This window comes from Balaenoptera physalus (assembly GCF_965194825.1).
Source record: "Balaenoptera physalus genome assembly, chromosome: 8".
NCBI lineage: Eukaryota > Metazoa > Chordata > Mammalia > Artiodactyla > Balaenopteridae > Balaenoptera > Balaenoptera physalus.
In genome coordinates, this window is record NC_138887.1 from 107945680 (window position 1) to 107970760 (window position 25081).

At 40.9% G+C, this 25081-nt stretch overlaps 1 protein-coding gene across 2 annotated transcripts in view; it reads right to left on the reverse strand.

Moving 5' to 3' along the window:
• PTN (pleiotrophin) overlaps positions 1 to 23888 on the reverse strand; it is a 97672-nt gene extending 73784 nt beyond the window's left edge. Inside the window, exon 1 of one of the 2 annotated variants that reach the window (XM_082473156.1) lies at positions 23657 to 23888. The gene's annotated coding sequence lies outside the window, so the exon portion shown is untranslated. The remainder of the gene's footprint in view (positions 1 to 23656) is intronic. The other variant, XM_082473155.1, reaches the window with a different exon arrangement.
• Between the last annotated feature and the right edge of the window lie 1193 nt (positions 23889 to 25081).

Consider the following 25081-nt stretch of genomic DNA (forward strand, 5'->3'; position numbering starts at 1 on the left):
GAGGGCCCTTCATAGGAAGGAGGGAACTCAAATAACATAAGAAAATCCCTTGGGAGGACAAACAAGTCACGTTCCTGAGAAATTCAGAGTGAGGCACTTTCCATAACTACATATGTCAAGTGACCGCATGGGAGAAAACTTTATAACGACAGGCCAAGTTCACCTCACGTTAATAAGAGAGGTCTCACGTCTTCCAAAGAGGAGGGAGCTGATTTCCAAAATGACCAATGGCAGATACCAAAGGATCAAGAGGGCCCAAAAGAGAGTGGAAAGCACTTTGCTGTAGAAACTGGCTGGCAATTCATCAAGAACGGTAAGCAGGGGTACTAAAGCCCTATGGGAGGGCATGGGGTCTCAGAGTGGGTTCCCAAAGCATCACCTTTCCTACCAATTAGCCAGCTGCCAGATTTGGTAAACATCGTAAATCTCTAAGAACACGGCTGCACTCATGAGGTAACCCAGGTGTGTGGCCATGGAGGATGTTGGAATATGCAAGGCCAGCCCTGCCTGTGTGCCAAATGGGTCACAGCCGCCCCTCTGGGCACAAGTTTCCCAGGTCCCTTGGTGGAACTGCTCACAATTAACTGCTTTGTCTGTCACCAAGCCCGCCTCTCTGTTGGACATGGGGTTCCTCTCAGGTTGGTGGTCTCTCTCTCTCTGTCTCCCTCTCTCTCTTTCTTATTTCCACACATGCATAGCAATCTTAATCAGAAATCACATCAGTCCCCTAGAGCTTTTCTGAGACTATGTTAGCGAATCCATCACTTAGGATGTCAGGCTTGATGAAAAGAAGCCCTGGGTGAGTGGGGAGAGAGCAGAGAGCTGGGAATGTGGATGCAGGCTCCGGCTGCTCTCCTCCTGCTTCTGGCCTTCGGATCTGAAGTGCTTTCACCATCCTGGCCTCTGGTATCCTCAGCTCAGGGATCAGATTTCTTCCCTTGTGGTTATGGAGAATATCATATATGTTTGAATATCAAGAATTTTATAAACGTCGAAGTACCTCCAGCATCATACTTTCTTCTTTAAACTTTCTAACAGAGCAGTGGGTGTGAAAATGTGGGTAAAGAGTACGAGAGGAATCCCAGAGGTCCCCAGTGTGGTGATCCCGGTGGCCCAAAACTCCTGACCACATACGCAGGAATCTCAACTTTGGGAAATCCTGTAGGCCTTGAAACTTCACTGACTTCCTTTCCATCCACCAGAAACTTCAAACTGTTCCTGTCCCACACCAACAAATCCCGTAACAGATAACCATGTGTGTCTTTTCTTTCTGTCTCTGGATTTTATAGGGCCTTACTGAGAGAATACCTTAATTAAATACAGTACAATAATTATATGTAGAACACTCAATATGTAAGCAGTGATGGCTTGCAGGGTACTGTGCTATATTTAAAAAGATAGACAGAGTCCCTTCCTGTCTTTGCAGAAAGAAGATGCATCAACACACACTGAGTGGCATAGGACCTGCGAATAAGGGCTGACATGAGTAAGTACCCTAGTAGCTCAAGGAGTGGATGTTGAGCTTGGCCAGAAGGTTTAAAGAAGATTTCCTGGATAAAATGGACTTGAGCCTTTCTTCACAAGAAGCAGTCTAGTGCAGAGAGCTCACTGGAGATGAAGGTTTGAAATGGACCAAGAATTTCAGCACCTCACATTTCCCGTGATAGTAATTCCAGCAATTCCAGAGGCTTTAAAGCATAGAAATGAGTTCTTTTTTTTTTTTAACATCTTTATTGGAGAATAATTGCTTTACAATGTTGTTAGCTTCTGCTGTATAACCAAGTGAATCAGCTATACGTATACATATATCCCCATATCCCCTCCCTCTTGCGTCTCCCTCCCACCCTCCCTATCCCACCCCTCTATGTGGTCACAGAGCACCGAGCTGATCTCCCTGTGCTATGTGGCTGCTTCCCACTAGCTATCTATTTTACATTTGGTTCTTTCATACAGCATTTTATCACATGTGGCTCCACATTAACTATTAACTTTTATATATTTTACATATATTTTTATGTTTTTTGTTATAAAAATACATTTTATACTTATATTTTATGTTACATATATTTTATGTTACATGTATTTTAATATAACATATATTCTGTGTTACATATATTTGATATTTTGGGCTCATCATGCATAATTTTTAGACAACAAATGGTAAGCTCTAAGTTTCATTTAACCTTGTGTTCCGTTTCAGAGGCCTGACTCACAAACGTGTGTGCTACGATTGAGTGAACACGTGAGTGAGCAGCGCCCACAGACATCTCTGAGTGGAGTGCTTCCTCTCCCTTATCTTTCAGGGCGTTCATTTCATTCACTGTGAGTTTATAAACGGCATGGATTTTGGAGTCAGACAACCAGAGTTCAAATCCAGCCTTTGCTAATCACTTGGCTGATGACTTTCAGAAATCTACTTAACCTTCCTAAGACCTCGGTTTCCTCATTTGCAAAATGGGATAATAACCCTTCAAGTGAAATAAGGTATTTGAAAGCAGTAAGCATAGCCCTCAATACATAGAATTAACTTCCCCTCCATCAGCATCCAAGTTTCTTTGTTCTCTGGCATTTTAGTGACTAGTGTCATTGTCTTTCCCTTTTACCTTACTAAAGGGAGAAGTTTCTAATCCCCCTATCTATCTACCCACCTATATATTTCTCTATATATCCGTCCACCCCACTAATATCTAAGCTATGTGAGTTCTGGAGTAACACACACACTAGCTTTCAGATCTCGCCTACTAACCCAAAGACCTTGTGCTTTACTTAACAACTTAACAATTTACTTAACAACTCTCAGCCTCAGTGTTCTCATCTGTAAAATGGGATTCATTAGTTTCCATTGTTTACAGAATTATTGTAAGAATTAATTGAAGTCATTTACATAAAGGATTTATCAGAGATCCCAGCTCAAAAAACGTTAGCTATTGCAAAGGTTAGCTTTTTCTCCCTTCCATTTCCTCTCAGGAAGCTTAAGTCTCTAGAGGGCATGACCTGAATACCCATAACCTGAGAGTTCTTTTTTGAGTATTTCCTTAAAACGTGACATTGAAGCAAAACACTCCCAGGGACTGAAAGCAAACATCTCTGTCATTTCACTGAGACAGCCGCTCTCCTCACAGAGCCCATAGTTCCTTTTTTGGCTGTTCAGCTTCCTCTGTAATCACTGAAAACTCAGGATTTCTCCCCTGTACGGTTTTGTTTTCCATTTTATCAGAATCTGAGATCTCAGACTGTTTCTGGGCATCCACAAAGGGTATTCAAACCTGCCCAGAAGAGGAGAAGGACAAACTGCCAAGATCTCAGGACTCGGAGGCTGGGCGCAAGGCCTGGGTTATCTTGCTGATGTGGGCAGCGCCTGCTACGTGGTCTCCAGCCTCTCACAGCTTTGCTAGGTCTCACTGACTCTATATTTTTCTACACTGAGGTTAGGGTTTAAGTGACATCAAAGGGTCAGAGGGAATGTTAAGATGGCCTAGGTCACTGTTTCAATCCATACTCAATACTACTGCCCTCTTTGATACCCCCCCGGATACATAGTCCACTGATTAAGAATCTGCATGGACGAGTTCCCATGACATTCTAAAAGGCAGAAAACAAATCCCTCCCTTTTTCTAGCTCTGAAATGCCCTTGCACACATATATACGTACGCTCAATATGTGCTTGGAAAATACAAACTCATGCATTCGTATCTAAATGACAACCACTGGGCATCCTCAGTTTTGTTTTTATTATTATTATTATTATTTTATGCCATGGGTGAATAAAATAGTCTTATTATTTCTTTTCCTATTCACCTTTCATCATAATTCACCCACACACTCACACACAGCCCTTCCCCCATGCTCACACTCACTCCTCCCTCACTCACCTGATAGAAAAAATAAAAGCCACACGTGGGGTCTAAAATCTCTTTTTAAAGCAGAACATTTTAGTGTCCAATTTAAAATGCAAACTGTATTTTCTAACTATTCTATTCTGATGTTTTCCTCTTAGAGTTTAATACCTGACCCTTGCATTAATAAATATATATTCATTATAAGATTATGAACACTTTTACTCCGTATACAACTTAAAGCTATGGCTGGGAGAGATTTTTTAAAAAGGGAAAAAACTTGTGGAAAGTGTTTAGATAGGAGAAGGAGCTAAAACAGGAATCAGGAGTACTGTAGAAAAAAAATATGACGCTGGACACTGAGTAGAGAAAAGTAAGTGAACTTTTATAACATCGTGGGTTTTTCCCCAAGTTTGCATCATCCGTTTTCTCTTGATTTTCTGACATTAGCTTGTCAATTGAATTTCATTCCTAACAGCAGTAGCCTTACATGAACCAGCACTCTGGCCTCTCTGGTCCTGCAGCTCATTGTCAACCTACCCCACAGGAGACCTTGTTATTCCTCTTTAGAGGTCTGGGTGTGATGGTGATTCATCTCGCAGAGCAAGCTGGGATTGGGGGAACCCTCTGTGTTAGAACTTCTGGCTTGATTTCCTGCAGACTCAAAGTCAGCTCTGAGGTGGACTGTATGTGCGGTGGCTCTGCAATGAGCATTCAACAATGTGCTTTGTGTCCACAGGTGTCCCATTCAGAGCATCCAAGCTAATGGACGGTTAAGGAAATGACCCAACAGCTGGTAGGCCTCCCCTGCTGTTGCCAATATTGTTTTCATGCTCCAGGCGGTGCTGAATTATAACACACGCGCAGCAAAACCAGCACAGAAGCCCCACGTCCACCACTCTCTGCCCCTCCAAACTCTGAGGTTAGTACCACTTATCAAACTGGCTTCGGGCAGCCTTCTACCTGCTCACAGCTTGACTAAGAATCAAAGAAATGTTTGCTTTGCAAGAAGATAATCCTTTAAACCAAATATGGTTTGAAGTTGTTTGGCTTTAAAATAGTTTTTAAACTATTCTCTCTCTCTCTCTCTCTCTCTCTCTATATATATACACACATATATATACACAGATACATGTATATATACACATATATATTTTATTCCTATTCATATATTATGAATATATGAATAAGAAAGAAATGAATATACATATATATTCACAGTTTCATATTTCACCACCTAAAAAGATAACCCAATGTCTTTGTATATGCCCATGTGCTAAGTACAAAATTCATATGGCAATAATGGCAATATTTCTCTTGTCATTAACAGTGCTTATCACTGATGCCAAGTTCTTAGATGATAGATGATAAAAAATGTTTTACATGTGGATTTATAATTTCTCTATAGCAATATTATTTTTGGTAGATATTTACTAAAGCTTGAGCAACTTTTTAAATGAACATTAGCATATGGTTCCCTCTCCTTGTCTAAACCCTATTTAATATTCATTTCTCAGTTGAGATACAGCCACAGCCTTTGGAATTCAAACATATGATCCCAGATTTAAATACATGTAATCAGTAAACATAAAATATTGTTTAATGCTTAAGTCTTGAGTTAAGGTTCTATTCATAAATTTATTATTAGAGTTTTTATTTGTTTTATTTAAAACAGACCATATGTGACTAAGTAAAACAGTATGTTTAACATTAATAACTATTTAATTTTCATAAATATATTGTACTTCAAGTTACAGAATAAGAAGTTTAGACTTAGTCATTGAAATTGTATGAGATAACATTTTAACAGTTGTTTTTATCCCTGCCCAGGGACAGAAAAGAATTTGGTGGAAACTCAGTAGGCCTTTCCTGATACTCTCCTCCCTAAACCATCGCTCCTTCCCTTGACAAATGCAATCATTCTCCATCTAACTACCCTGTTTTATTTTCCTCATAACTTACCACTAACTGAAATTGTGTCTACTTATTTGGTTCTTCATTCATCAAGAATCAAAGCATGTACCCTCTACATTTTCACCCTTGTGTTGCCATATAGTATAGTATGTGGGCATCCTATAAATATTTGATGAGTGAATAAATGGGTAGATGTTTTCATCTATACTCTATTTTAAAAATACAAAATATATAATCTCATATAGTTATTTCTCAGAAGTGATATGTAGACAGATATATACAGGCAGTCACTGCTTTACACAGAAGTGTGAGACAATAAAAATGGTCACGTAAAGTGAAATCATGGAAAGCAACCTTAATAATCATTGGGAATAGTTATGATTGTTCCTTGAACTTCAAAAATCTTTTGCCAAATCATTAAAAAATCTTACTATCAGAGGTAAATGTATACGGAAATAAAGAAATATAGCAAAGCTCATACTTATTTAGTATATGGTAACTTACAACATTAGAAATGTTAAGATTTAAAGTGTTTCGTTTTTTTGGTAAAATACTGATCAAGACTACATTGAACAGCTTGCTTTCTTTTTCTCACTGTGTAAATTACAATACAGAGTGAGCATCTTTTCTATGCCTTGGCCAATTGTCATATGCCTTTCTAGGTCTGGATTGGCCTCCGACGTTTTATTCTTCATGCTTTCAACATCTTAAAATATACTTGAGAACTCCATTAAAGTGAGTTTCTTGCCAGCATCAGTCCCTTTGGGACATCTTCATCCTCTTTGCTTTGTCTGCCTTCCTCATTTATACAGACAAGCGTGGCTCCACTAAGTGTCTTAGGCTGCGTAATGCAGAGCCTCTCAACTGGCAGCAGTGTCAACGTTCCCACCTACAGATATTTCTTCCCTAGCTCCATTTATGTTTCATTTGAATTTCACTTCCAGTGTTAAATCACCTCTCATTTCTTGCCTGCACATTCATTTCTGTTGGCCAATTTCTTCTTTAAATTGTCTGTTTTTGAAAAATGTCATTGGGTTTATACTGGGAGACAAGGAGGCAACAATACTCCATGCTTCACTGTCTGTGCATAAAATGAATAACAGATGCAGAGGGACCAATGATGGGCAAAGGATGAAGGAAGTGATGTGACTGGTCACTGATTAGAAAGCAAATCTGCTAATTATGGAGTGATTTGTGGACTGAGGAGCTAGCAGTTTAATTTGTACTTTATGCAATTATTTATAGTTAATATACTCAAATTTGAACCATGCTGCTGGGGAAGAGGTGCTAATTAACTAAACTGTAGTAACAAAAATTCACGCACATTGGAACCATGCAAAGCAAAAACTGCCTGTAATTGAAAGTACCATTTCTCTCCCAAACTTTCATATGACCTCTATCTCTATGTATGGGAGAAGCTACTTTAGAAACGTGCAAAATCGGGTTTTTACCCTCAGAAGTCATGTATTAAAAACAGAGGGATCATACTTTCCTTAGTGCCTTTCGCTGAGAAATAGACAGCTGTAGATTTTTGGTTATTGCATAGGTCAAAGAAAACAAGAGGTTGTAATTGTACTGCTACATATTTGCATGTATTAGCCAGGATCAGAAATGCATAAATCAGTGGTTTTCAAACTTCATCATGTGTTAGAATCACCTAGATGGATTATTAAAACACAGATTGCTGACCCCACCCTCCGAGTTTCTGATTTAATAGGTTTGGAGTGGTACCTGGAAATCTGCCTTTCTAATGAGTTCCCAGGTGAAAGTGATGCTGCAGATCAGGAACCACTGACTTAAGCACATTCGGAACCATGAGGAGAAAGAAAAGGATTGGGAGACCAAAATCTGGCAAGAGCACAGAAGCTAAATCAAAGTGCCTTGGGTATTTTAGATCTTTTATTTTAGGCTTCTAGTTTTACAATTAAGGAAGTGGAAGCCTGCAAAATTCAAATTATTTAATTCAAATACAAAATTAACCAGACTTAGAGTCTGGTCTAAAACCTAGAATCTATAACCAATACTTTCTGGAAGATAGCTAGCACCATAAGAGACCCTATTCTCAATAGCTGTAAGGTGAAACTATGACACACACACAAACACACACAAAGAGTTTCTCAAACTTTGCTGCATATGAAATGGCCTGGTTAAAAATTAATATTCTGATTAATTAAGGTTCTGATTTCAGAGGTGGAGGGTGCAACCCCATGAGATCCAAATGCATGTGAACTGTTCTTTAAAAAACTGCTTTAGAATTGTGTAAGCCAATGTTTTAAAGCACAGAATCTATACACAGGAGAGAACAGAATGCCAACTTTTTTTTGAATTATTTTTACAAAATACTTTTACAGACTATGAACACTCCCCAAACTCTCCTATGAGGTGGATGAGGCACCTTCTTGGAGAAACCTTGGCCAAGCCTCCTCCATTCTCGAAGCTTCCTTTTCCTCATCTGTGTAGGGGTAAAATTATTAAAGCTGATCTCATACAATTGTTCTGAGGATTAAATGAGATAAAATATATGAAGGCAATTAGTGAAGGAAAAATATTACATGGGTGTTACTTGTTAGCTTCGTTATAGAGAAGCCTAAACAGGATATGACTTTTTTTAATATCAAGTGGGGAATCTGCAGAAAAAAGATTCTTAATTGTATTACAATAGGCTCATCCTGGCAGAAGCTTACTTATTGGTCAAAGGAACCAGAAGAGGTAAAACCTCCGTAAAATCACAAGACTTCACCTTCACAGGCCCCAAATTACCTGGAACAGGACTTGGAGACTAAATCCTAATCTGGAACAATAAAAAATATAATATAGCCTAGGCTCAATGGTTTTCTTAGAAAACATCTTGTCTAATCTCTGTCTCCAAGACATTTCCTGCCTCTTCTGACTCTCCAATGAACTGGGGATTGGAAACCAGACAATTTTGACTTCCCGAGCTTTCTTTTCTTTTAGCGAAGCTGAAAGAATAATTTTTAAGGAAGGAAAATGAAAATGATCCGTTTACCTCGACTCTGTCCTCACTAGGAAGGAGGATCCTGGAACTGGAGAAAGAAAATATCAGAAAGGGAGAAAGAGTCTGCCTTCCCCACAGACTGTTGAACATAAGACACTTTCTCCCTTTGAGGGCCCATCACTTGTTTTTCTCCACATATTTTAATCAATATTCATTGAGCCGTAACAATCTGGCTTCCACGGTCACTCTGGTGTTGAGTTTCATGAGTAACTACTTTTTCCACTGGCTGCAGAAGTAATGAGTCTGTACACGGCTGGCAGAAGATCATTCCTTTGAGCAAAGCAAAATCAGCAGTTTCAAGGGAAGTGCGGGCATCTCAGTGTGGTGATCAGCCCACATCTAAAATGTAAACTCAAAGTACAGAAACCAACCCACAGACCAACTGATCTCTTTTGGAAGATGTGGCTTCAAACCATTCCATGTGCATGTGAAATGCCTAGACCTCATTACAGAGTTTTCCTGAAAGCTGATGCATCCAAGGAAACCTTAAAATAAGGAGCAAAGTAATAACATATATTCCCCAGAAAATAAAACTCTTAACACGGTCTTGCCTCATTCTAGCAAAAGTATGTCGCAAGATCTCTTGAGGAGGAAGGTATAGTACTGAGCTCGGGGATTTGAGTTAGATGGGACCCTGGTCACCACCATCCACCACATGCCTGAGGCTCCTTCTCATGAAAAGGTCTCCTAGACGTTGAGGGTGCCCATGAAGGTCAGAGACCTGAGAAGCCTGAGTCCGGCTCACACTCCGTTCCGAGGATAATCCACTCTCCACAATTCCTTCAAGCACAGAACACTCCCCTCTTCCCCCCATATCAGCTCTTTCTCTAGATTTCTTCCATCAGTGGCACTGGAATTCTTTCAAATTGATCAACATCTCACTTTTCACTACGACTTCATGCTCCTACCTTCCATCCTAATATCTAGACTTCCATCCTAATGTCAGATAGCTTTTATTTTCCTTCGTAGTGTCTCCAGAAAGAATTCCTCCTAAGTACCTACTTATGTCAAGCCATCAGAAATCCATCCATCCATTCATTTATTCATTCTTTCAGACATTTGGTATCATGCAAAGCATTGGGCTAGTTAAGTAGGGGAGAGACAGTCATTTAAAATAACTGCTATATGATAAGAATGAAGTCAGGATTCACACTATTGTCTCTACCGAGAACTCCCACTTTCTCCCTTATCTTATTCACTCTTTAAACACAAGTCAGGAGACACTTCCTCCTGGAAGCCTGCCCTGAATCCACCCCCAGCTGAATTAGGTGTCTCTCTTATGGGCTTTCAAAAGTGCCTATCTAGATCATTGCACTGATATTGCATCCATTTGCTGTTGATGTGCCTGGCCCCCAAATAGACTGTGAGCTTTAAAGACAGAGACTGTGTTGTATTCATCTCTGCATTCCTAGTACTTAACATAGAGCCCAGTAGGCTGTGCTCATTGCATATTTTTGAATGAATGAATGAATGAATGGATAAAAACTATGAAAGAAAAATCATAGAAAGTTGTGAAACAGAATAAGGAATAAGTATTCATTTTTAACTACAGGAATGAAGACAATTTTCATGGAGGAGATGGTATTTAAGCAAAGCGCTGAAGCGTGAACAGGATTTCCAGAATTTGAAAAGATCAAGGGCTTGGGGGGAGGGGTGGTACACAGAGGATTACTTTTTAAAACCTAACGGATTCTCTCCACCTCTAATCTGTTACTTCTCTGAAAGTAATCTTTCTTATACTCTAGCAAAGTTTTTTTTTTTCCTTCCTTGCTTGTGGAGAACCTTCAGTGATGCCTTACTGTCTATCAGGATAGAATCCGAGCAGGTCAGCTTGCCCTTCAAGGGTCTTGCTATTGTTACCCAAAACTTTTTTCTAATCTTAACTTTCATTCCTTGGCCACCCACTGTCTGCACAAATCAGGCCCTTCTGCTCTCTGTCCCCCAGTATCTTGCTTTTTATCATCTCTTTGGCGTTCCTCTTTCTCCATCCCTCACCTACAATGCCTTCCCTGTGACTTCTTGCCATAGACAATACCACTCTGTCTTTGAAAACCCTACCCCCTTCATGCAGCCTCCCTTTTCCACTCCAGATTGGAATACCTTCTTCTTCTAGACAATTTGATAACCACTCGTTTACCATTTAATCATTGTATGGTTTTCTAACTATAAGCCTGCTTTGTCCCCCTTATGAGGACTGAAATAAGGTACCTACAAGCTAGGATAATGGATGGTGGCTTTTTGTAACATGCACAGTGTTCCAGACAAATAGTCTATTGATGAAAAATTCTTGATAACTTACGCACTCCTCTAAGGATGTATGAGGAGTCTTTCCTTTAGGCAGACATCTTATTATTCAGCTACCAGCAGATGGGGGTGCTTACCCTAGATATCATATTTAATTTAATGAGAAGAAAGAAATTATCTATTATCAGTGTGTCTACGTTATGAAATCACTAACTTTGCCTATGTTATGATATAAAAACTTGCTACTTTCCTCCTTCATTGATAGAATTATGTTATTTTTACCTCTTCCATGCAGCCAAAGTAATGACATTTTTTTTAACTGTGTGACTAGCCCTTTAAGATAGGTGCATCTTTTTCACTGTTTTTACCCTTGCCCTTGTCATCGTAGGGCTCCTTCATGCTTTTCAGCCTTCCAGGCTTTGCCCCTCGTCAAACCACATCAATATCAGTCTCAAACCTTAACCGTAAATGGCATCTAGAGGGATAAAGGCTCAATACTTCACGTAAAGGAGCGACTTCATCACACACAACAGGCTGCAGGGCATGGAGAATCCATCACCTAACCTTTCCCAGCCTCTATCCATCTGTGCCCCACTGTTGGATATCCAAGCTTGACAGTGAATGCTTTCCAATGGGAAACTGTAGCAGGATTTTTTTCCCATCCTTTGGTCCCTATTGTATGTTCAGCTGCACTGAAGCTAGCTGCTAATCAAAGCCAGAGACTCTCATACACAAACAAACACGGCATTGTGGCCTCCCCTGGGGCTGGAACACAGCAGTCCAACAAACAATTTGGTCAGGTGATAGCAGCCTGGAGGAACAGACAGAGCATTGCCCAGACATCCTCCTGTCTTCACTCCCCCGCTCCCCTTCCTCAGCACGAGCCAGTGGAACCACGAGGCCAGGCAAACCGATGCTTGAGAAAGCAATGGAGAATAAAACAATATGCAGTCAAAAAGGTCTGGTCTGATAACAGGATTCTTTGTCCAAGAGAGTGTATTCTCTAGATCATAGTGAGGTAGAAATAAAATACATAGCATGAGAGCATATTCCTGGACACAGGAAAGAGGGAGAAGGAAGGGATTGGACCAGAATATCTTCAGATACTCACTGGGCCCTTGTCATAGAACAGTGGGGTGGAAGTGGAAGAGTGTGATGTTTAGGAGCTTTGTGGTTAGATATATTTGATCTACAATCTCAGTTCTGCCTCTTACTACCTCGTGACCTTGGACAAGTTACTCAACCATTCAGAGACTCGGTTGCTATTGTTAGTCATGTTGGGGAATTGTGCTCAGAAAGGAAAAAGGAGGGAAATGCTAAGAAAAGAAAGCAAGGTCTTCAGCTTCCAGAAGTAGCTAGTGATAGAGGATGACGGCTCCTCCCTGGCCCTGGCAGTTCCTAGGAACAGAGCCTCAGAGGCACTGGCAGCTTCTGAACTTTGACCTACTGCCATGTGTCCCCAGAGCACATCAAGGGAAACTAGGGATGCCCATGGCCAGCGTGAAGCCTGGATACAAGATGTCTTCATACAACAGCAGGAGCTGGGACTCCTGCACATTGATAATGGAAACATCCCTGAATATGAAAGACGGAGCAGAAAAGCTAGAGATGCCAAAGAAAACGATTGCTCACATCACAGTTTTTGGTTAGGGCAGCCAGTTAACGTTAAATCTTGCCAGGGTTGGTGGAGTTTGCAGGAGAGAGGGGAAATTGAGTAGGAACTAGGTGAAAGGTTATCTTAATTCTATGCAATGATAAACATGAACTGAGTACCTACTATGTGCCATTTGTTATTTGGGTAGTGGTAACGTGAAAGAACTAGAAACAACTGTCTAGCAGTACAGTATAGAACAGAGAGGTTCAGTGAGAAGATGCAGGACCACTGAAACTCAGAATTAATATAGTGACTTCCTTTAAATACAAAGGGTAGACAATCCAAAATGATTTAATAATTGAAGCATCTTCATATGGAGACCTACAAATGGAAATAAAATCAGTTAGATGCTATCTTGAGGAATCTATTATAAGATCTGCAGATTTACTTCAGGAAACACCAGTCAATATTTCCATGTCTTATCCTTTCTAGGATGTACCTTAAATGTCCCTCAATTGCACATGGCACTCCTCATTGGGTACGTCCACATCCTCATTTCAGTAAAAGTCAAATTTATCAGATAAGCCACAGTCCCATAATTTCTCCATTTCCACCTTCTGGGAGAGAATTTTTTTACTTGCTCCTTAAAGCCTTACTAACTGTCCTGCACTCAACTGTCACATTTCTCACCTCTTCCAATTCAGAGGCTCCTGGCCTCCCCACAGGAACTCCAATCTCACTGCAGCATTAGGAGTCATAGTCGGTAGGTACAAATATTTGAACATTCTCAAGGGACAATGTGTGATTTTGCTTAAATTCCACCAAGAATAGAGATAAGCAATCCCATGTCACATTAGATGAGTAGTGAAATTTATTCCCTTTTGAGGAAAACAGCCCCTAATACTTAGGCTGATCTTCCTCACCAAAGAAACATTAAAATCACCTTAAGAAGAATGGTCACACCTTCCTCTGTTCTGTACTTATTTTCAATAGTTGCTCAAGTTCCAATAGATGATGATAAATCTGGCTATACCTTGGTATGGACTTGGAAGTTTAGACAAGGAAAGGGGTCAATTTGAGATGGGAAGGAGGCAAGGAAATAATATTTGTTCTTCAAAATAAAATTAAACAATTTTTAATAGAAATGCCAAAGTCTAAACTTTTTTTCTGATTTCAACAAGATATTTAGCGTTACACATTAGAGGTGGCAAATGGAAGTCAGGGTAGAAAACTAACCCAGGAAGCTAACTAGTGTGTGTGTAGCTAAGCCCTGGGCCTGGAGGGATCCTGCTGTGCCCATGAAAGGGAGCCTCTGGGTCTTTTCCTTGGTCTCCTTTCATGATCCCCCCGCAAGAGTGGGGGAGATATGCATGGAAACAACGGGGTGGAGAGTGTAAACTTCATGGATGAGTTGACTCCAGTGACCAGGTTGTCTAAGTCATGGCCCTGAATCCAAGATTGCTCAACTCCTATTTGAGGCAGCAACTCTTCACTAGAACAACTGATTCTGTTTTGCCTTCAAATACTTCCTCTGAGAGGAACAAGGAGGGGACAGGCTGGTCCCTGTCCTGGAATGACTTCATGGCATTTTTATACTAAGAGGCATGTAGAGCTTAGGAGATTTAGAAAGCAAACAAGACAAATCCACTGGAGAGAAATCTCCTAACGAACCCCACCAGAGCCAGATGGGCCAAAAGGGCCCAAAGAGAGTTGCCGAGCAGTTCATCTGGAGTGGAGGAAACCTCAGCACTATCTAGTAGAGTTTTCTGTGAGGTCTGAAGCTCCTCTCCCCAAGCTCATGCTTGGCTTCTGTCTATCAGATTTTTGGATGTTTTCCCTAAGGTCTCAGTTCAAGTCCACTTCTATTTCTTTTGTCTTCTTGGTTCTGCTGCCTTTGAAGTTAACTGCTCTCATTTTAACCTCTTGCAAGAGAACATCACTGGATGAGATGTTGGAAACCCACAGCTAGCTTGCTTTTAGGAAATGTGGATCTAGTTAGAGAGAAGTTGGTAGAAATCCACCTCTACCCACTTATTCCTGCTAAATTGCTTTTGATCTGTTTCTCCAAACCAAATTCATTTATGACAGCCTTGAAGTACATCTTCAAATCCCCAGATATCATATATCAGAGGGCAAACTCTGTGATCCCTAACCATCAGACTCAAACCACTGTTTTAAAAGGCTAGAAATCATTTCAGGCTCAAGTTGGTGGGAATCCCAATACTGGCATAGACAATAAAAGCTTTCCACCCCTCCTCTACAAACAAGAGTGCGGTTGACAAACCCAAATTTGATCTGACTCACTTTAAACTAGAGCCAATCTGTACACTATTCATTCCAAATAATAATAGAGCAAATAAATAATTCCCCAAAGGGTGTCAAGCCCTGGAGTGACGTGCATCAAAGAGGTTTGCTGCCCCTGCAAGTTTACCCACGTGCAGTGCATTAGGCCCTCTCTTCTTAGCCCAGAGCAGCTCAGAAGTTCCCCAGGCTTCTGGGACCTGCTAAGGGGGTGAGATTGGACCTGGGTGGGATCAGGCAGCTGTGGCTTCCCTGGGGAGACTTTTACCCCTGGATATGTATCTGGAAGGGTCCTCAAGGTTAAGAATGGAAGATAATGTTTACTCAGCTTGACCTTTAATTTGTACACACTAAGGTCCACAAGATTATCTGTTGCATCTAAACAGCACATCCTTTGCTGGGAGAAAGATTTTTTGTTTGCTTCATGGGATTATGTTTGTTTGTTTGCATTTTTCTATTTCCAACTTTTTAATGAGAGTCCATCAGATTAATTTACTAAGCTTTTTTTATGATTCAAATTTACCCATGTCAAGCTAAATAAATTGAATTTCCATCTTAATTGGCCCACTTAGTAGAAACAAATGCACATGTTAATGTGTGGAAAGCTATAAACATATAGCATACATCGATTACTATGTTGATCTAAAAAGCAGGACACACAATTATTTGTACAACTATTTTCAAAGGTTAAATCAGAAAAACTATAAAAGTGTATCAGAGTGTTAATAGTGGTGTCCATTTTGAGCAGGATTATAAGTCATTTTTTTTCCTTCTTCATAACTTTAAAAATTTTAATATCTTGTAGCATGGACATTTTTCTAGAATGAGAAAAAATAATGTGTTTCTCCAGGTATATATTTGTGTTTTCCTAATAACAAACATAATAATGAAAAAACCCTTATTGTTTTTCACATCATTAAAATTAATCAAACTTTTCACAAGTTTGAAATGAATTGAGCTGTATGTAAGATTCTGCATTTTGCCAGAGGCATTGAATTGAACAGTTAACTATATATTGTAATCAAGAAAAGAGGATGAGAAGAAAGGCTTTATATTATTGTTTCAAAACTTAAGTACCTCCACCAGTTAAAATAACGTAATAAACTCCTTGCTTTCTTTCCTATAGCAGCTTCAGGCTTCCTCATTTGATCATCATGGACCATATCTAAAGAAATATACTGTACCCAGAAGGCAACATTATTTTATAGAAAATATTTTTTGAAGAACTAAATTGGCCCTTGCATAAGATTCTCCAAAGCTGCAGGATATTTTTTTAAGCCAAAGTTCCAACTTCTGACTTAACGTGGACACCCCATCTGGCCAACTGGAAGATGCCCAGTGGAAGCCTTCGGATGTTCTAATGCTCAGAAATGAAGGCCACTAGGTGTTACAACTTGAGCGATGATTCTCTGCTATGGGGAGCGATAATCCCATGGGCAGGTTTAGAACAGGCCATATTATTAGCAAATAAGGAAGGCCATTATGAAAACATTATTTTAAAGTTTTACATGGTCTCCATTTGTTTTATCCTGAGTGAAGACTTTCTCTGTTACCTAAGATTGTCACTGAGGTATGTTCCTTATTGATTGACTCTGGACTGAGGCAAGAGTCCTTGGCTCCTTCCTCAGGCAGCCCAGCGTCTCCCAGGAAGCCACGCAGATGGATGGTCCCTGCTCTACTTCCCTTATGGTGTGGAAGGGCACATCCAAGGGAAAAACAGATGTTCAAACCTTAAATAAGAGAATACGCTAGCATTCAGAAAGCGTATTACATTCCATCCTTCTCATCGTAAGAATGAAGTTTCCTAAACACTATTACGACGGCAGTGTTTGGCTCACTTACACCCTCGCAGGGGAAGGCTCCAGAAGAAACACCAGTAAGAGGCCTGAGATCACACCTGGCAAAGGGCCTTGTATTCTTTTTTTTTTTTTTTTTTTAATTTATTTATTTTTGGCTGTGTTGGGTCTTCGTTTCTGTGCGAGGGCTTTCTCTAGTTTTGGCAAGCGGGGGCCACTCTTCATCACGGTGCGCGGGCCTCTCACTATCGCGGCCTCTCTTGTTGCAGAGCACAGGCTCCAGATGCGCAGGCTCAGTAGTTGTGGCTCACGGACCTAGTTGCTCCATGGCATGTGGGATCTTCCCAGACCAGGGCTCGAACCCGTGTCCCCTGCATTGGCAGGCAGATTCTCAACCACTGCGCCACCAGGGAAGCCCGGGCCTTGTATTCTTAAGGGGCTCAGTCAAGTCAATAGCAATTTGGATGGTGACTGCAAATTTCTTTTATAAATAATCCAACATTGTAAATATGACTTGCACATGAAGATACAGGAGTGATCAGCTTTTGCACATAGTAGGAAGTGTTATTGTCAATGACCGTCGTTGTGTGTTTCAAGCTATGCATGTCATGATTAGAGAGTTCTGATTTTTCGCCTGCTCTCCCAATTTATAGAACTAAACACTAGTGACTGGTCACTCAAAGTGAGGTCCCCAGGCCAGCAGCTGCTATCGCCAGGGAGCTTGTTAGAAAGGCAGACCCTGAGAGTCCACCAGAGACCTACTGAATCAGAATCGCATTTTAGCAAGATCTCTAGGTGACTGATATGCACATTGAAGTGTGAGAAGCACAGCTATAGTATAAACAAAGTGTTGCTAATCAATTGTAAAAACCTAAATTTAGTGAGAATAACCGATTGAAATTTTTGGTATGCATCCTTTACAACTCTTAGGAAGCCCTATAACATAATATTTAGTAAAACAATTCATAACCATTTTAGTTTAACCTTTTTTAGAATTGTCTACTCACTTTTTGTTTTCACTCTGACTCCGACTTCCTTTTCTTCACACCTATCACACATCTTTCCTCCTACTCACTTCAACTGGTCAAACTTACCTTTCAGCATCTTAGGCAATCTCTAGGGGTGCTGAGAAAATGATAATGACAAGCAGCAGAACTGGGGAAAGAGACAGGCAGAACTGGCCCCACTGATTTTATTAAGAGTAGCTTATGTTTAGTGTAGCAGTTTACAGTTTATAAACAGTGCATTGTTACGATTTACCTTTACCACCAGCCCGTGAGGTAGGCAAAGCGTCTATCATCACCATCATCATCAACATCATCACCATCTTACAGATGAAAACCCTGAGGTTCCAGGAGATACAGGGACGTACTCAGCATCAGGCAGAACTGCGATGAGATAAATGCAGGCTCCTGAATCCAAACCTGAACTCTTTCATCTGAGCTGAGGGCTCCATGATGGCAGCAGGGCCAGAGCACATGGCTATGGGTGTCACCAACATCAGCAATGAGATGGCTGCACCTTGGCTTGGGAGTGCCCTGTATGCAAAATGCTCTCCTAGACGCTATAGGAAAGGCCAAGGTCAACAGTCTGATGTGGGGACCTTACATGTCAAATTCCCTGGGGCCTGGAGCACGATCACATGTTCCGTGTGTTTGTTTTCAGAAGGGGTTTTGGATCTGCATTTAGAGAGAACAGTCTGAGACTATAGAGGGCAGAAGCATTTCAAGAAGAAGAAAGTCTCACCTAGGTTTCTGTTTGTTTGTTTTCTCATGCCAGCTGGACATGAGAAATAAAGCAGTGGGGGAGGGAAAGCAAGGGTGGACTTTCATGGTGGGGGCAGGGCTGCATCCCTACAATCAGCATTTCCATTATCCTCATCATATACTCCGTAGCAGTCAGACTCTGGGTTCTGTCCTTCACACTCATTTTCTAGGTTAATATTCATGTCAATCCTAGGAGGTATTAGTGCTGTCATCTTAGGGATAAGGAAATTGAAGCAAGAAAGACTACAATATTTGCTAATGGTCACACAGCTAGTAAGAAGCGTAGCTGTGGTTACCTTGATTTCTTTAAACTCAGAGCTCAAATATTGGAGCATTACAGCTAATGTTTCTAATACATCACCTGCATCCAGGTGCCCTGTCACATGTCCATCTTCCTTGACTCCACCTCTCAAATCAGAATCTCTGGGGATGGGCTCCAGGCATCTGGATGCTAAGACATGACTCCAGTTATTCTGATAAACACCGAAGAAAGGAAACCACTACGCTGGGTGATTTGGCCGCTTACTGCACATACACTGGAGTTTAGGTTTGACATGAGAGGCAACTGAGAAAGAAAATTAATTAGTCAGAGGAAGATATGGCATTATATTATAGAGGAGAAAAAAATATCCAAACTAGGAATTTTAAGATCTTTTAAGATCGTCAAGATTCTTGTATTAAATAATGGGGTCATCTTAACCTCTTTAAATTTGTATCCTTATCAATTAAAAAAAAATCCTGTTCAACCTACGTAAGTAGAATTGTTATGAAAATATGATGAGAAAATAAATGTTATTAGTTCTGAAAAGCAAAGGCCTATAGCCACAATGAAGTTATGATGAAAATAATGTCCCAAGTGTTCAGTCTTAAGGCTTTGAAGAACACAGTTTGTTAAAGAAGAGGTAGGGTTTCCTTCTCCATTATGGAGGTGAGTCAGAGACCATGCAAGGTCGAGAGCCTTAAAATGAACAAGGTGAAATATGATTAGGAAGACACTCCAGAGAACTGGCAGACCTATATGATGTTTGCAATAAAGGAGGTAGAGGAAAAGACAGGAGAGCCTTCTTCTAGAGGTTCAAGGTTGAGAATGGGGTGCTTGGGTTTAAACAGGAAATTGGTACCGGGTGATGTATAGAGGGATTGAGTATAGAAGGCAGTCAAGGTCATTGGAACATGAGGAAGAGCAGAGAAAATGGTATTCAGAGTCATTTACTTATTTTTTCACTCATTCATCAGATATTTATTGGGCATTTCAATGGTCTCACTCTAGATATTCTAGGGTTCTGGAGAGGAATGAGGGAGTCCCTGCCTTCTAGGGGTGCATGGTCTGGGTGGGGTGGAGCTGGTGGTAAAAGTGAGTAATTCCAAGAGGTAAACGATGTGCTTTTCCAGTTTTGGCGCTGCTGGGAAAGGAGGAACTGAAGTCGCCGGAAGGGTGGGTGGAGGGGAGAATTAGAGCGCCACCTAGAGGGAGGATTTGCCTGGGAAAACCCTCCCTTGGTTAATCTCAGGTTCATTCTGTTTCACCCAAATTCCACAGCTGAAGGTAGAGGACTTGCTATCGTTCCCTCCATGTCTGTGATTTCATCGAAGGACAGTCATCTCATATCTCAGTATAAAAAGTGGAAGAAGTGGGAATAAGAGGTGAGAGGTACAGAATGCTATTTGTGCCTTACAATGATGTTTTGGTTTTTATTAAGCACAATTCTTAGAATTAAGAGCCCAAGTGTCAGTTACTATGACTTACTTCATTCAAGATTAATATGTAACAATAGATTTTTTCCACTAACTATGAAGTTTCAGAATCTAAGAACTCTGCTTTTAGGAAACTCATTATGATGATGTCTTTAATTGAAATGTCACTTTATCTAAACCTACTATGAAGAAATGGCTCCAAAATAAAGCCCAGTAGAAAAAATTAAATTATTTCTCAAAATATCTTAAGCATGAACTATTCACTGTATTCCCTGCTTACTTTGAAGAAATAGGGATTTGTGGTGAATGTGATCTACATAATCAAATCTGCAATATTACCATAATTATAATGCCCTCTGATAACGTTACATTATAGTTATCCTTCTAAACCACAGAAATCTTAACTTGTCATTTACCAAATACTAAAATAGGGAGGAACAAAAGGCTTGTTATATTTGACAATCTAGAAAGATCGTATGACACCTATGCCATGTGGAAAACTATGCCACATACAAGACTGGCAAGAAGTGCATGGAAAAATGGCCCAGTGGATGGAAAATTGAATGGGCCATAAACATCAAGAATGGAGAACTTTCCAAAGTGAGGCTGTGGCCCAAATTCCACTCAAGCCAATTGACTCTGGAAGGAAAAAAGCTGGCCCAGCTTGTAAAGAGAAGCTCCATATCTGAATATTATTTTACCCCAGGGCAATGACATGGTTTTGTGTCAAAAGGAAACAAAAGTTCTCTGATTATTCATTAGAACTGCAGCCAAAAGAGACAACATTCGCCACCCTTAGAGAAGCTCCACTCAGCATTCAAACAAGGGCTGTTGGGAGGCCTGACTCACCTGATGCTTAAAGATGAGCATCTCTTTAAACGGGACTGACCTGCACTCAGGTGTAAACCAGCTTGCTCCCTGATCACCCCGGGTTGTCTCGGTTTAGGCATTACTTTTAGGAGGGAAGTCGAGGTCAGCCATCCTATTCACTATGTCCCATATTAAAAAGTGTAAGTGTTGGGAGAACTGGAATATATAATCTGAATTCTAACTACTGGCCCTCAATCCACCATTAACTCATACACCATTTCGAACAAGGCACCCAAACTCAGTCTCCTGAGAAAATTTTGAATAGTAATAAAATACCACATGGCAAATAAGAATATGATCAGAATTCACGTGAGAATGTCATTTAAATAAGAAAGCAAGAGTATCTTCAAAAGGAAAAAAATATTTAAACCCAAAATACTTAATTTCTAAGATTGATTTTATTGATAAAAGTGATTAAATTATTTGGGGACCTTATTTCTCTCAAGTTATTTCCAATGATCAGGTTCTGTGAAAATTCAAACCAGGCCAACTAGCTTTTCTAGAGTAAAAACATCAAAAATGTTCATTAAAAAAATGTGGGTTCTGCCACATATTGCTATATGTGAAGACTAAATAGGTACATGGAAATTTTCAATAAATCAGTAAATTTATTATACCCAATACCATGAAAAGAGGTCTAGGAGACCACAAAGTTATGTATTATAAACATAATATATTGTACTATAAATATTTTAAATATATGTTATCATTCTCATTCTATATAATACCCCACTGAAAAGTCAGATAATAAAAAGTCACATATTAACTGTAGTTTCTTTTCTCTCACACTCTAGCTTTGAAAATATAATACATTTGTACCGACAAGCAAACATCTGGAACACAGCACCTAATGCGTTAAATATGGCTTCAGGTGGGTGTTCCTTATAGAGGCCTTTCCCTAAATGATAAAAAAAAAAAATGTCCTAAAAGAGGCCTGGGAACAGGAGGAGATGAAAGATCAACTTCTACAGATTTAAAGTACAATTAGAGAATCAAAAGCACCAAAGTTTCTTAAAGCACAAAATAATGGTATTAGAGGTTTTTTTCACAACATAATTTTTAAAAAGCCAATCCTCTAATTTAAATGAGAAAGTACAAATATTGCCACTCTGAAATAACTCATGTCCCAAAGGGAGAAAAAAAGAAAATATCCACTCTAATTTCCTTTGAATTTAACTGGACTATAAATTTTTTTTTAATGATTTGGTCTTTAGAATGCATAATTTACTTAAAAAGGAACATAATGAAGATGGAAAATAGAAACTTTATTTTCTACGCTGGGAGACACCTCTTTTGTTTCACTCCCATTACCTTTCAATATTTCAAATATCAGTTCATCCCCAGATGATCACGGGGATAAAAAGGGCTTTGCTGTTTCGTCAACTCCACATTTGCCTGAGATTGTGAAATTGCTTCGTTATTAGTTCGAAAGCTCCTCTTGATAGTTCCTGGATCTCCTCCCAGGCCCTTCCCTCCAACACACACCCGTAGGTCACCTTTCTCAAGTTGTTAAAGCAAAATGCCTAAATAACCCTCCAGATGAAAACAAAAGATGCCGAAAGACTGGAACTTTGATTTCTCTCGAATTGTTCATTCTTCCCAACCATCACCTCACCCCCACCTCCCCACATGCCACTCCTACTTTTTCAATGTATCCCCCAGACTTGTAGAGCAGCTGTTAACAGAGGTAGGGGTGAGTTAACAGGAGTGTAAATAAACTCAGCGTGTGTTCTGGTGTTCCTGCGTGTTGTGTTAAAGAAAAAGGTGTGTGTGTGTGTCTGTGTGTGTGTGTTGAAGAGAGAGCAAGTTTTATGTTCTGTATGTTAAGTAGAGAAGGGAAGGAGTTGAATACATTCCTCTCTTTTAAAATATTTTAACTTATTAGAAACATCAACTCAGAAACTAAGAATCTAGCAGATTGGTAATTAATATACCCTAGCTTTATGTGGGTGAAATGAAAAGTTCAAGTGTCTCTGTACAGGGCAGTTCTTAAAATTATTCAAATGAGAAATGGGATTCAAGGTGTGTCTTTTAAACTTTGGACGTAACCATTTCTAGAACCATTCCTGGGCTGGCAGGCAGGACAAGGAGTGGCCGGATGCTCTGCGAGGGACCCGCAAGGTCAGCTGGCACTGGGAGGCACAAGCCCCCGCTTGGTACCTAGAAACGCCAGCGAAGGCGCATCAGCTGGCAAGCCCTGGGGCAATCCGGGAAGCTGGGGAAGGATGGGAAAATGAGCCCCGCTTGTTCAGGCTGCCTGACTTTCTCTCTCTTCTCTACCCAGCCGCAGACACACCTACTAACTCAGGTTTTACAAAGAGCCAAAGCCCCTGCATGTTCTCCATTCCGCTGGAAGCAGGAACACGGTCCAAATGCGCACATAACATCACAAAAGCTTCTTTCCTTCCACCCATCTATGGGCGCCCTGACCATCCTGACCAGACGCCCCCAAAATATGCCTCTGGAGCAAATCAGTTTTGAAAGCAGCCGCACCAGCAAAGACACCAGCAGCCTCTCTCCCGCTCCTACCACGATCATCCGCGGGCACCCAGAAAAGTGGCGGAGGATGAAGGGGAAGTCGATCGGAGACCCCTCGGGGGAACCGCGCCTTCCCTTCCACTTACTCGGAGTTGCGAACGTGCCGCGTGCGCTCAGGCTGCCTTTGTTGGTCGGGGCGAGGTCTTCTGCCCGGAGTCCAGGTACCCGAGGCACTGCTGCTCGCGGCCGCGCCTGCTCCCTGCCTCCGGCACGCACGGTGACTCGCTGGTCTCTTTCTTCCCCTCTCCCCACTTTGGCTTTTCCTCTGCTCTGCGGCTCCCTTGGCGGGATTTTCGGACTGGAAGGCGGGGGACCAGACAGATCCTGCCTCGGGGTGGAGCACGCCCTGCCGGGGAGGGGACGGAAGGGAAATGGAGAGTGGGAGGGAGGAGAGGAGCTGGCAGGCAGAATACGAGGGCCGGGCGAGGGGGGAGCGCGCCTTTCCCTCGAGAGCTGATTGGGAAACTTATTAAAAGCAGAGTCCTCCAGGGGCAGTATCTTCCCACCCGCGCCAGCACGCGGATTTGAACCCAGAGGCCAGAGGATGAAGCACTGTTTCGTTTTTAGCAGAGACAGATGCAGTATCTCTTTCCCAAACTTTGTGCATGACCTCTTCTTTAGGTGGGTGCGTACGCCAGTTTATCAAGTAGCGCATCTTAAATGGACAACTGATGGCATCTTAAACTACATTTTGGGCCCCCGGAGATTCTTTTTAAATGATATTCAGGGTGGAAAAGCAGTCTTCAAGACCAGCTCTCATTTGTCCCCACGCCTATCGCCCTCCCCCCGCACAGCTTCAGTCACTTTAGCTGTCAGTCCCATCCCACCTGCGCGTCACCATGTGTGCAAAGGACTTTTCTGCTCCTGTCACAGAGTGACAGATGTCTGAAAGTTCCCAATTAAATGCCACTTTCCTTTAGGGGGCTCTTTCCTTTTCTGGCTTCCTTGGTGCATTTAGTGACCTATTTAGTGACATGCCTTTGACACCCAAGAATTTAGGGGATTAAGGAACGTAGCTCGAACTCCTCGAGGTTTGTAAAACTCAGAGGCTGGGCTTCCTGGAATTACAGGAAGACAGACACAGCTGTGTCTTTCTGGAATTACATTTTTCTTCGAATGAGGAAAGAAGCTAAGGTAATATACCTAGGATTGTTTAAGTAACACATAGATGAGTATCTGTGATCTAGATGAAAGTATTGCGCAAAAATGATTAAGTATAAAACAAATTTACGCAAACATTCTCAGAAAGGAAATTTTGAGGTTCTCCTCCGCTCATGCGTTTTTTCCTGCTGCTCGTCTTGCTCCTTTTACTTTCAGCTTATCATTTGATGGCGCCCACCCCAAATGTGGTTGCAAAATATACTTCCATTTCCTATAGTTCTGAGGTAACATCCTTTTAATTCAGTTTGATAAATATCTATTAAGTGCCTTATATAACTTTTTTATTAATTTTTATTGGAGTATAATTGCTTTACAATGTTGTGTTAGTTTCTGCTGCACAGCAAAGTGAA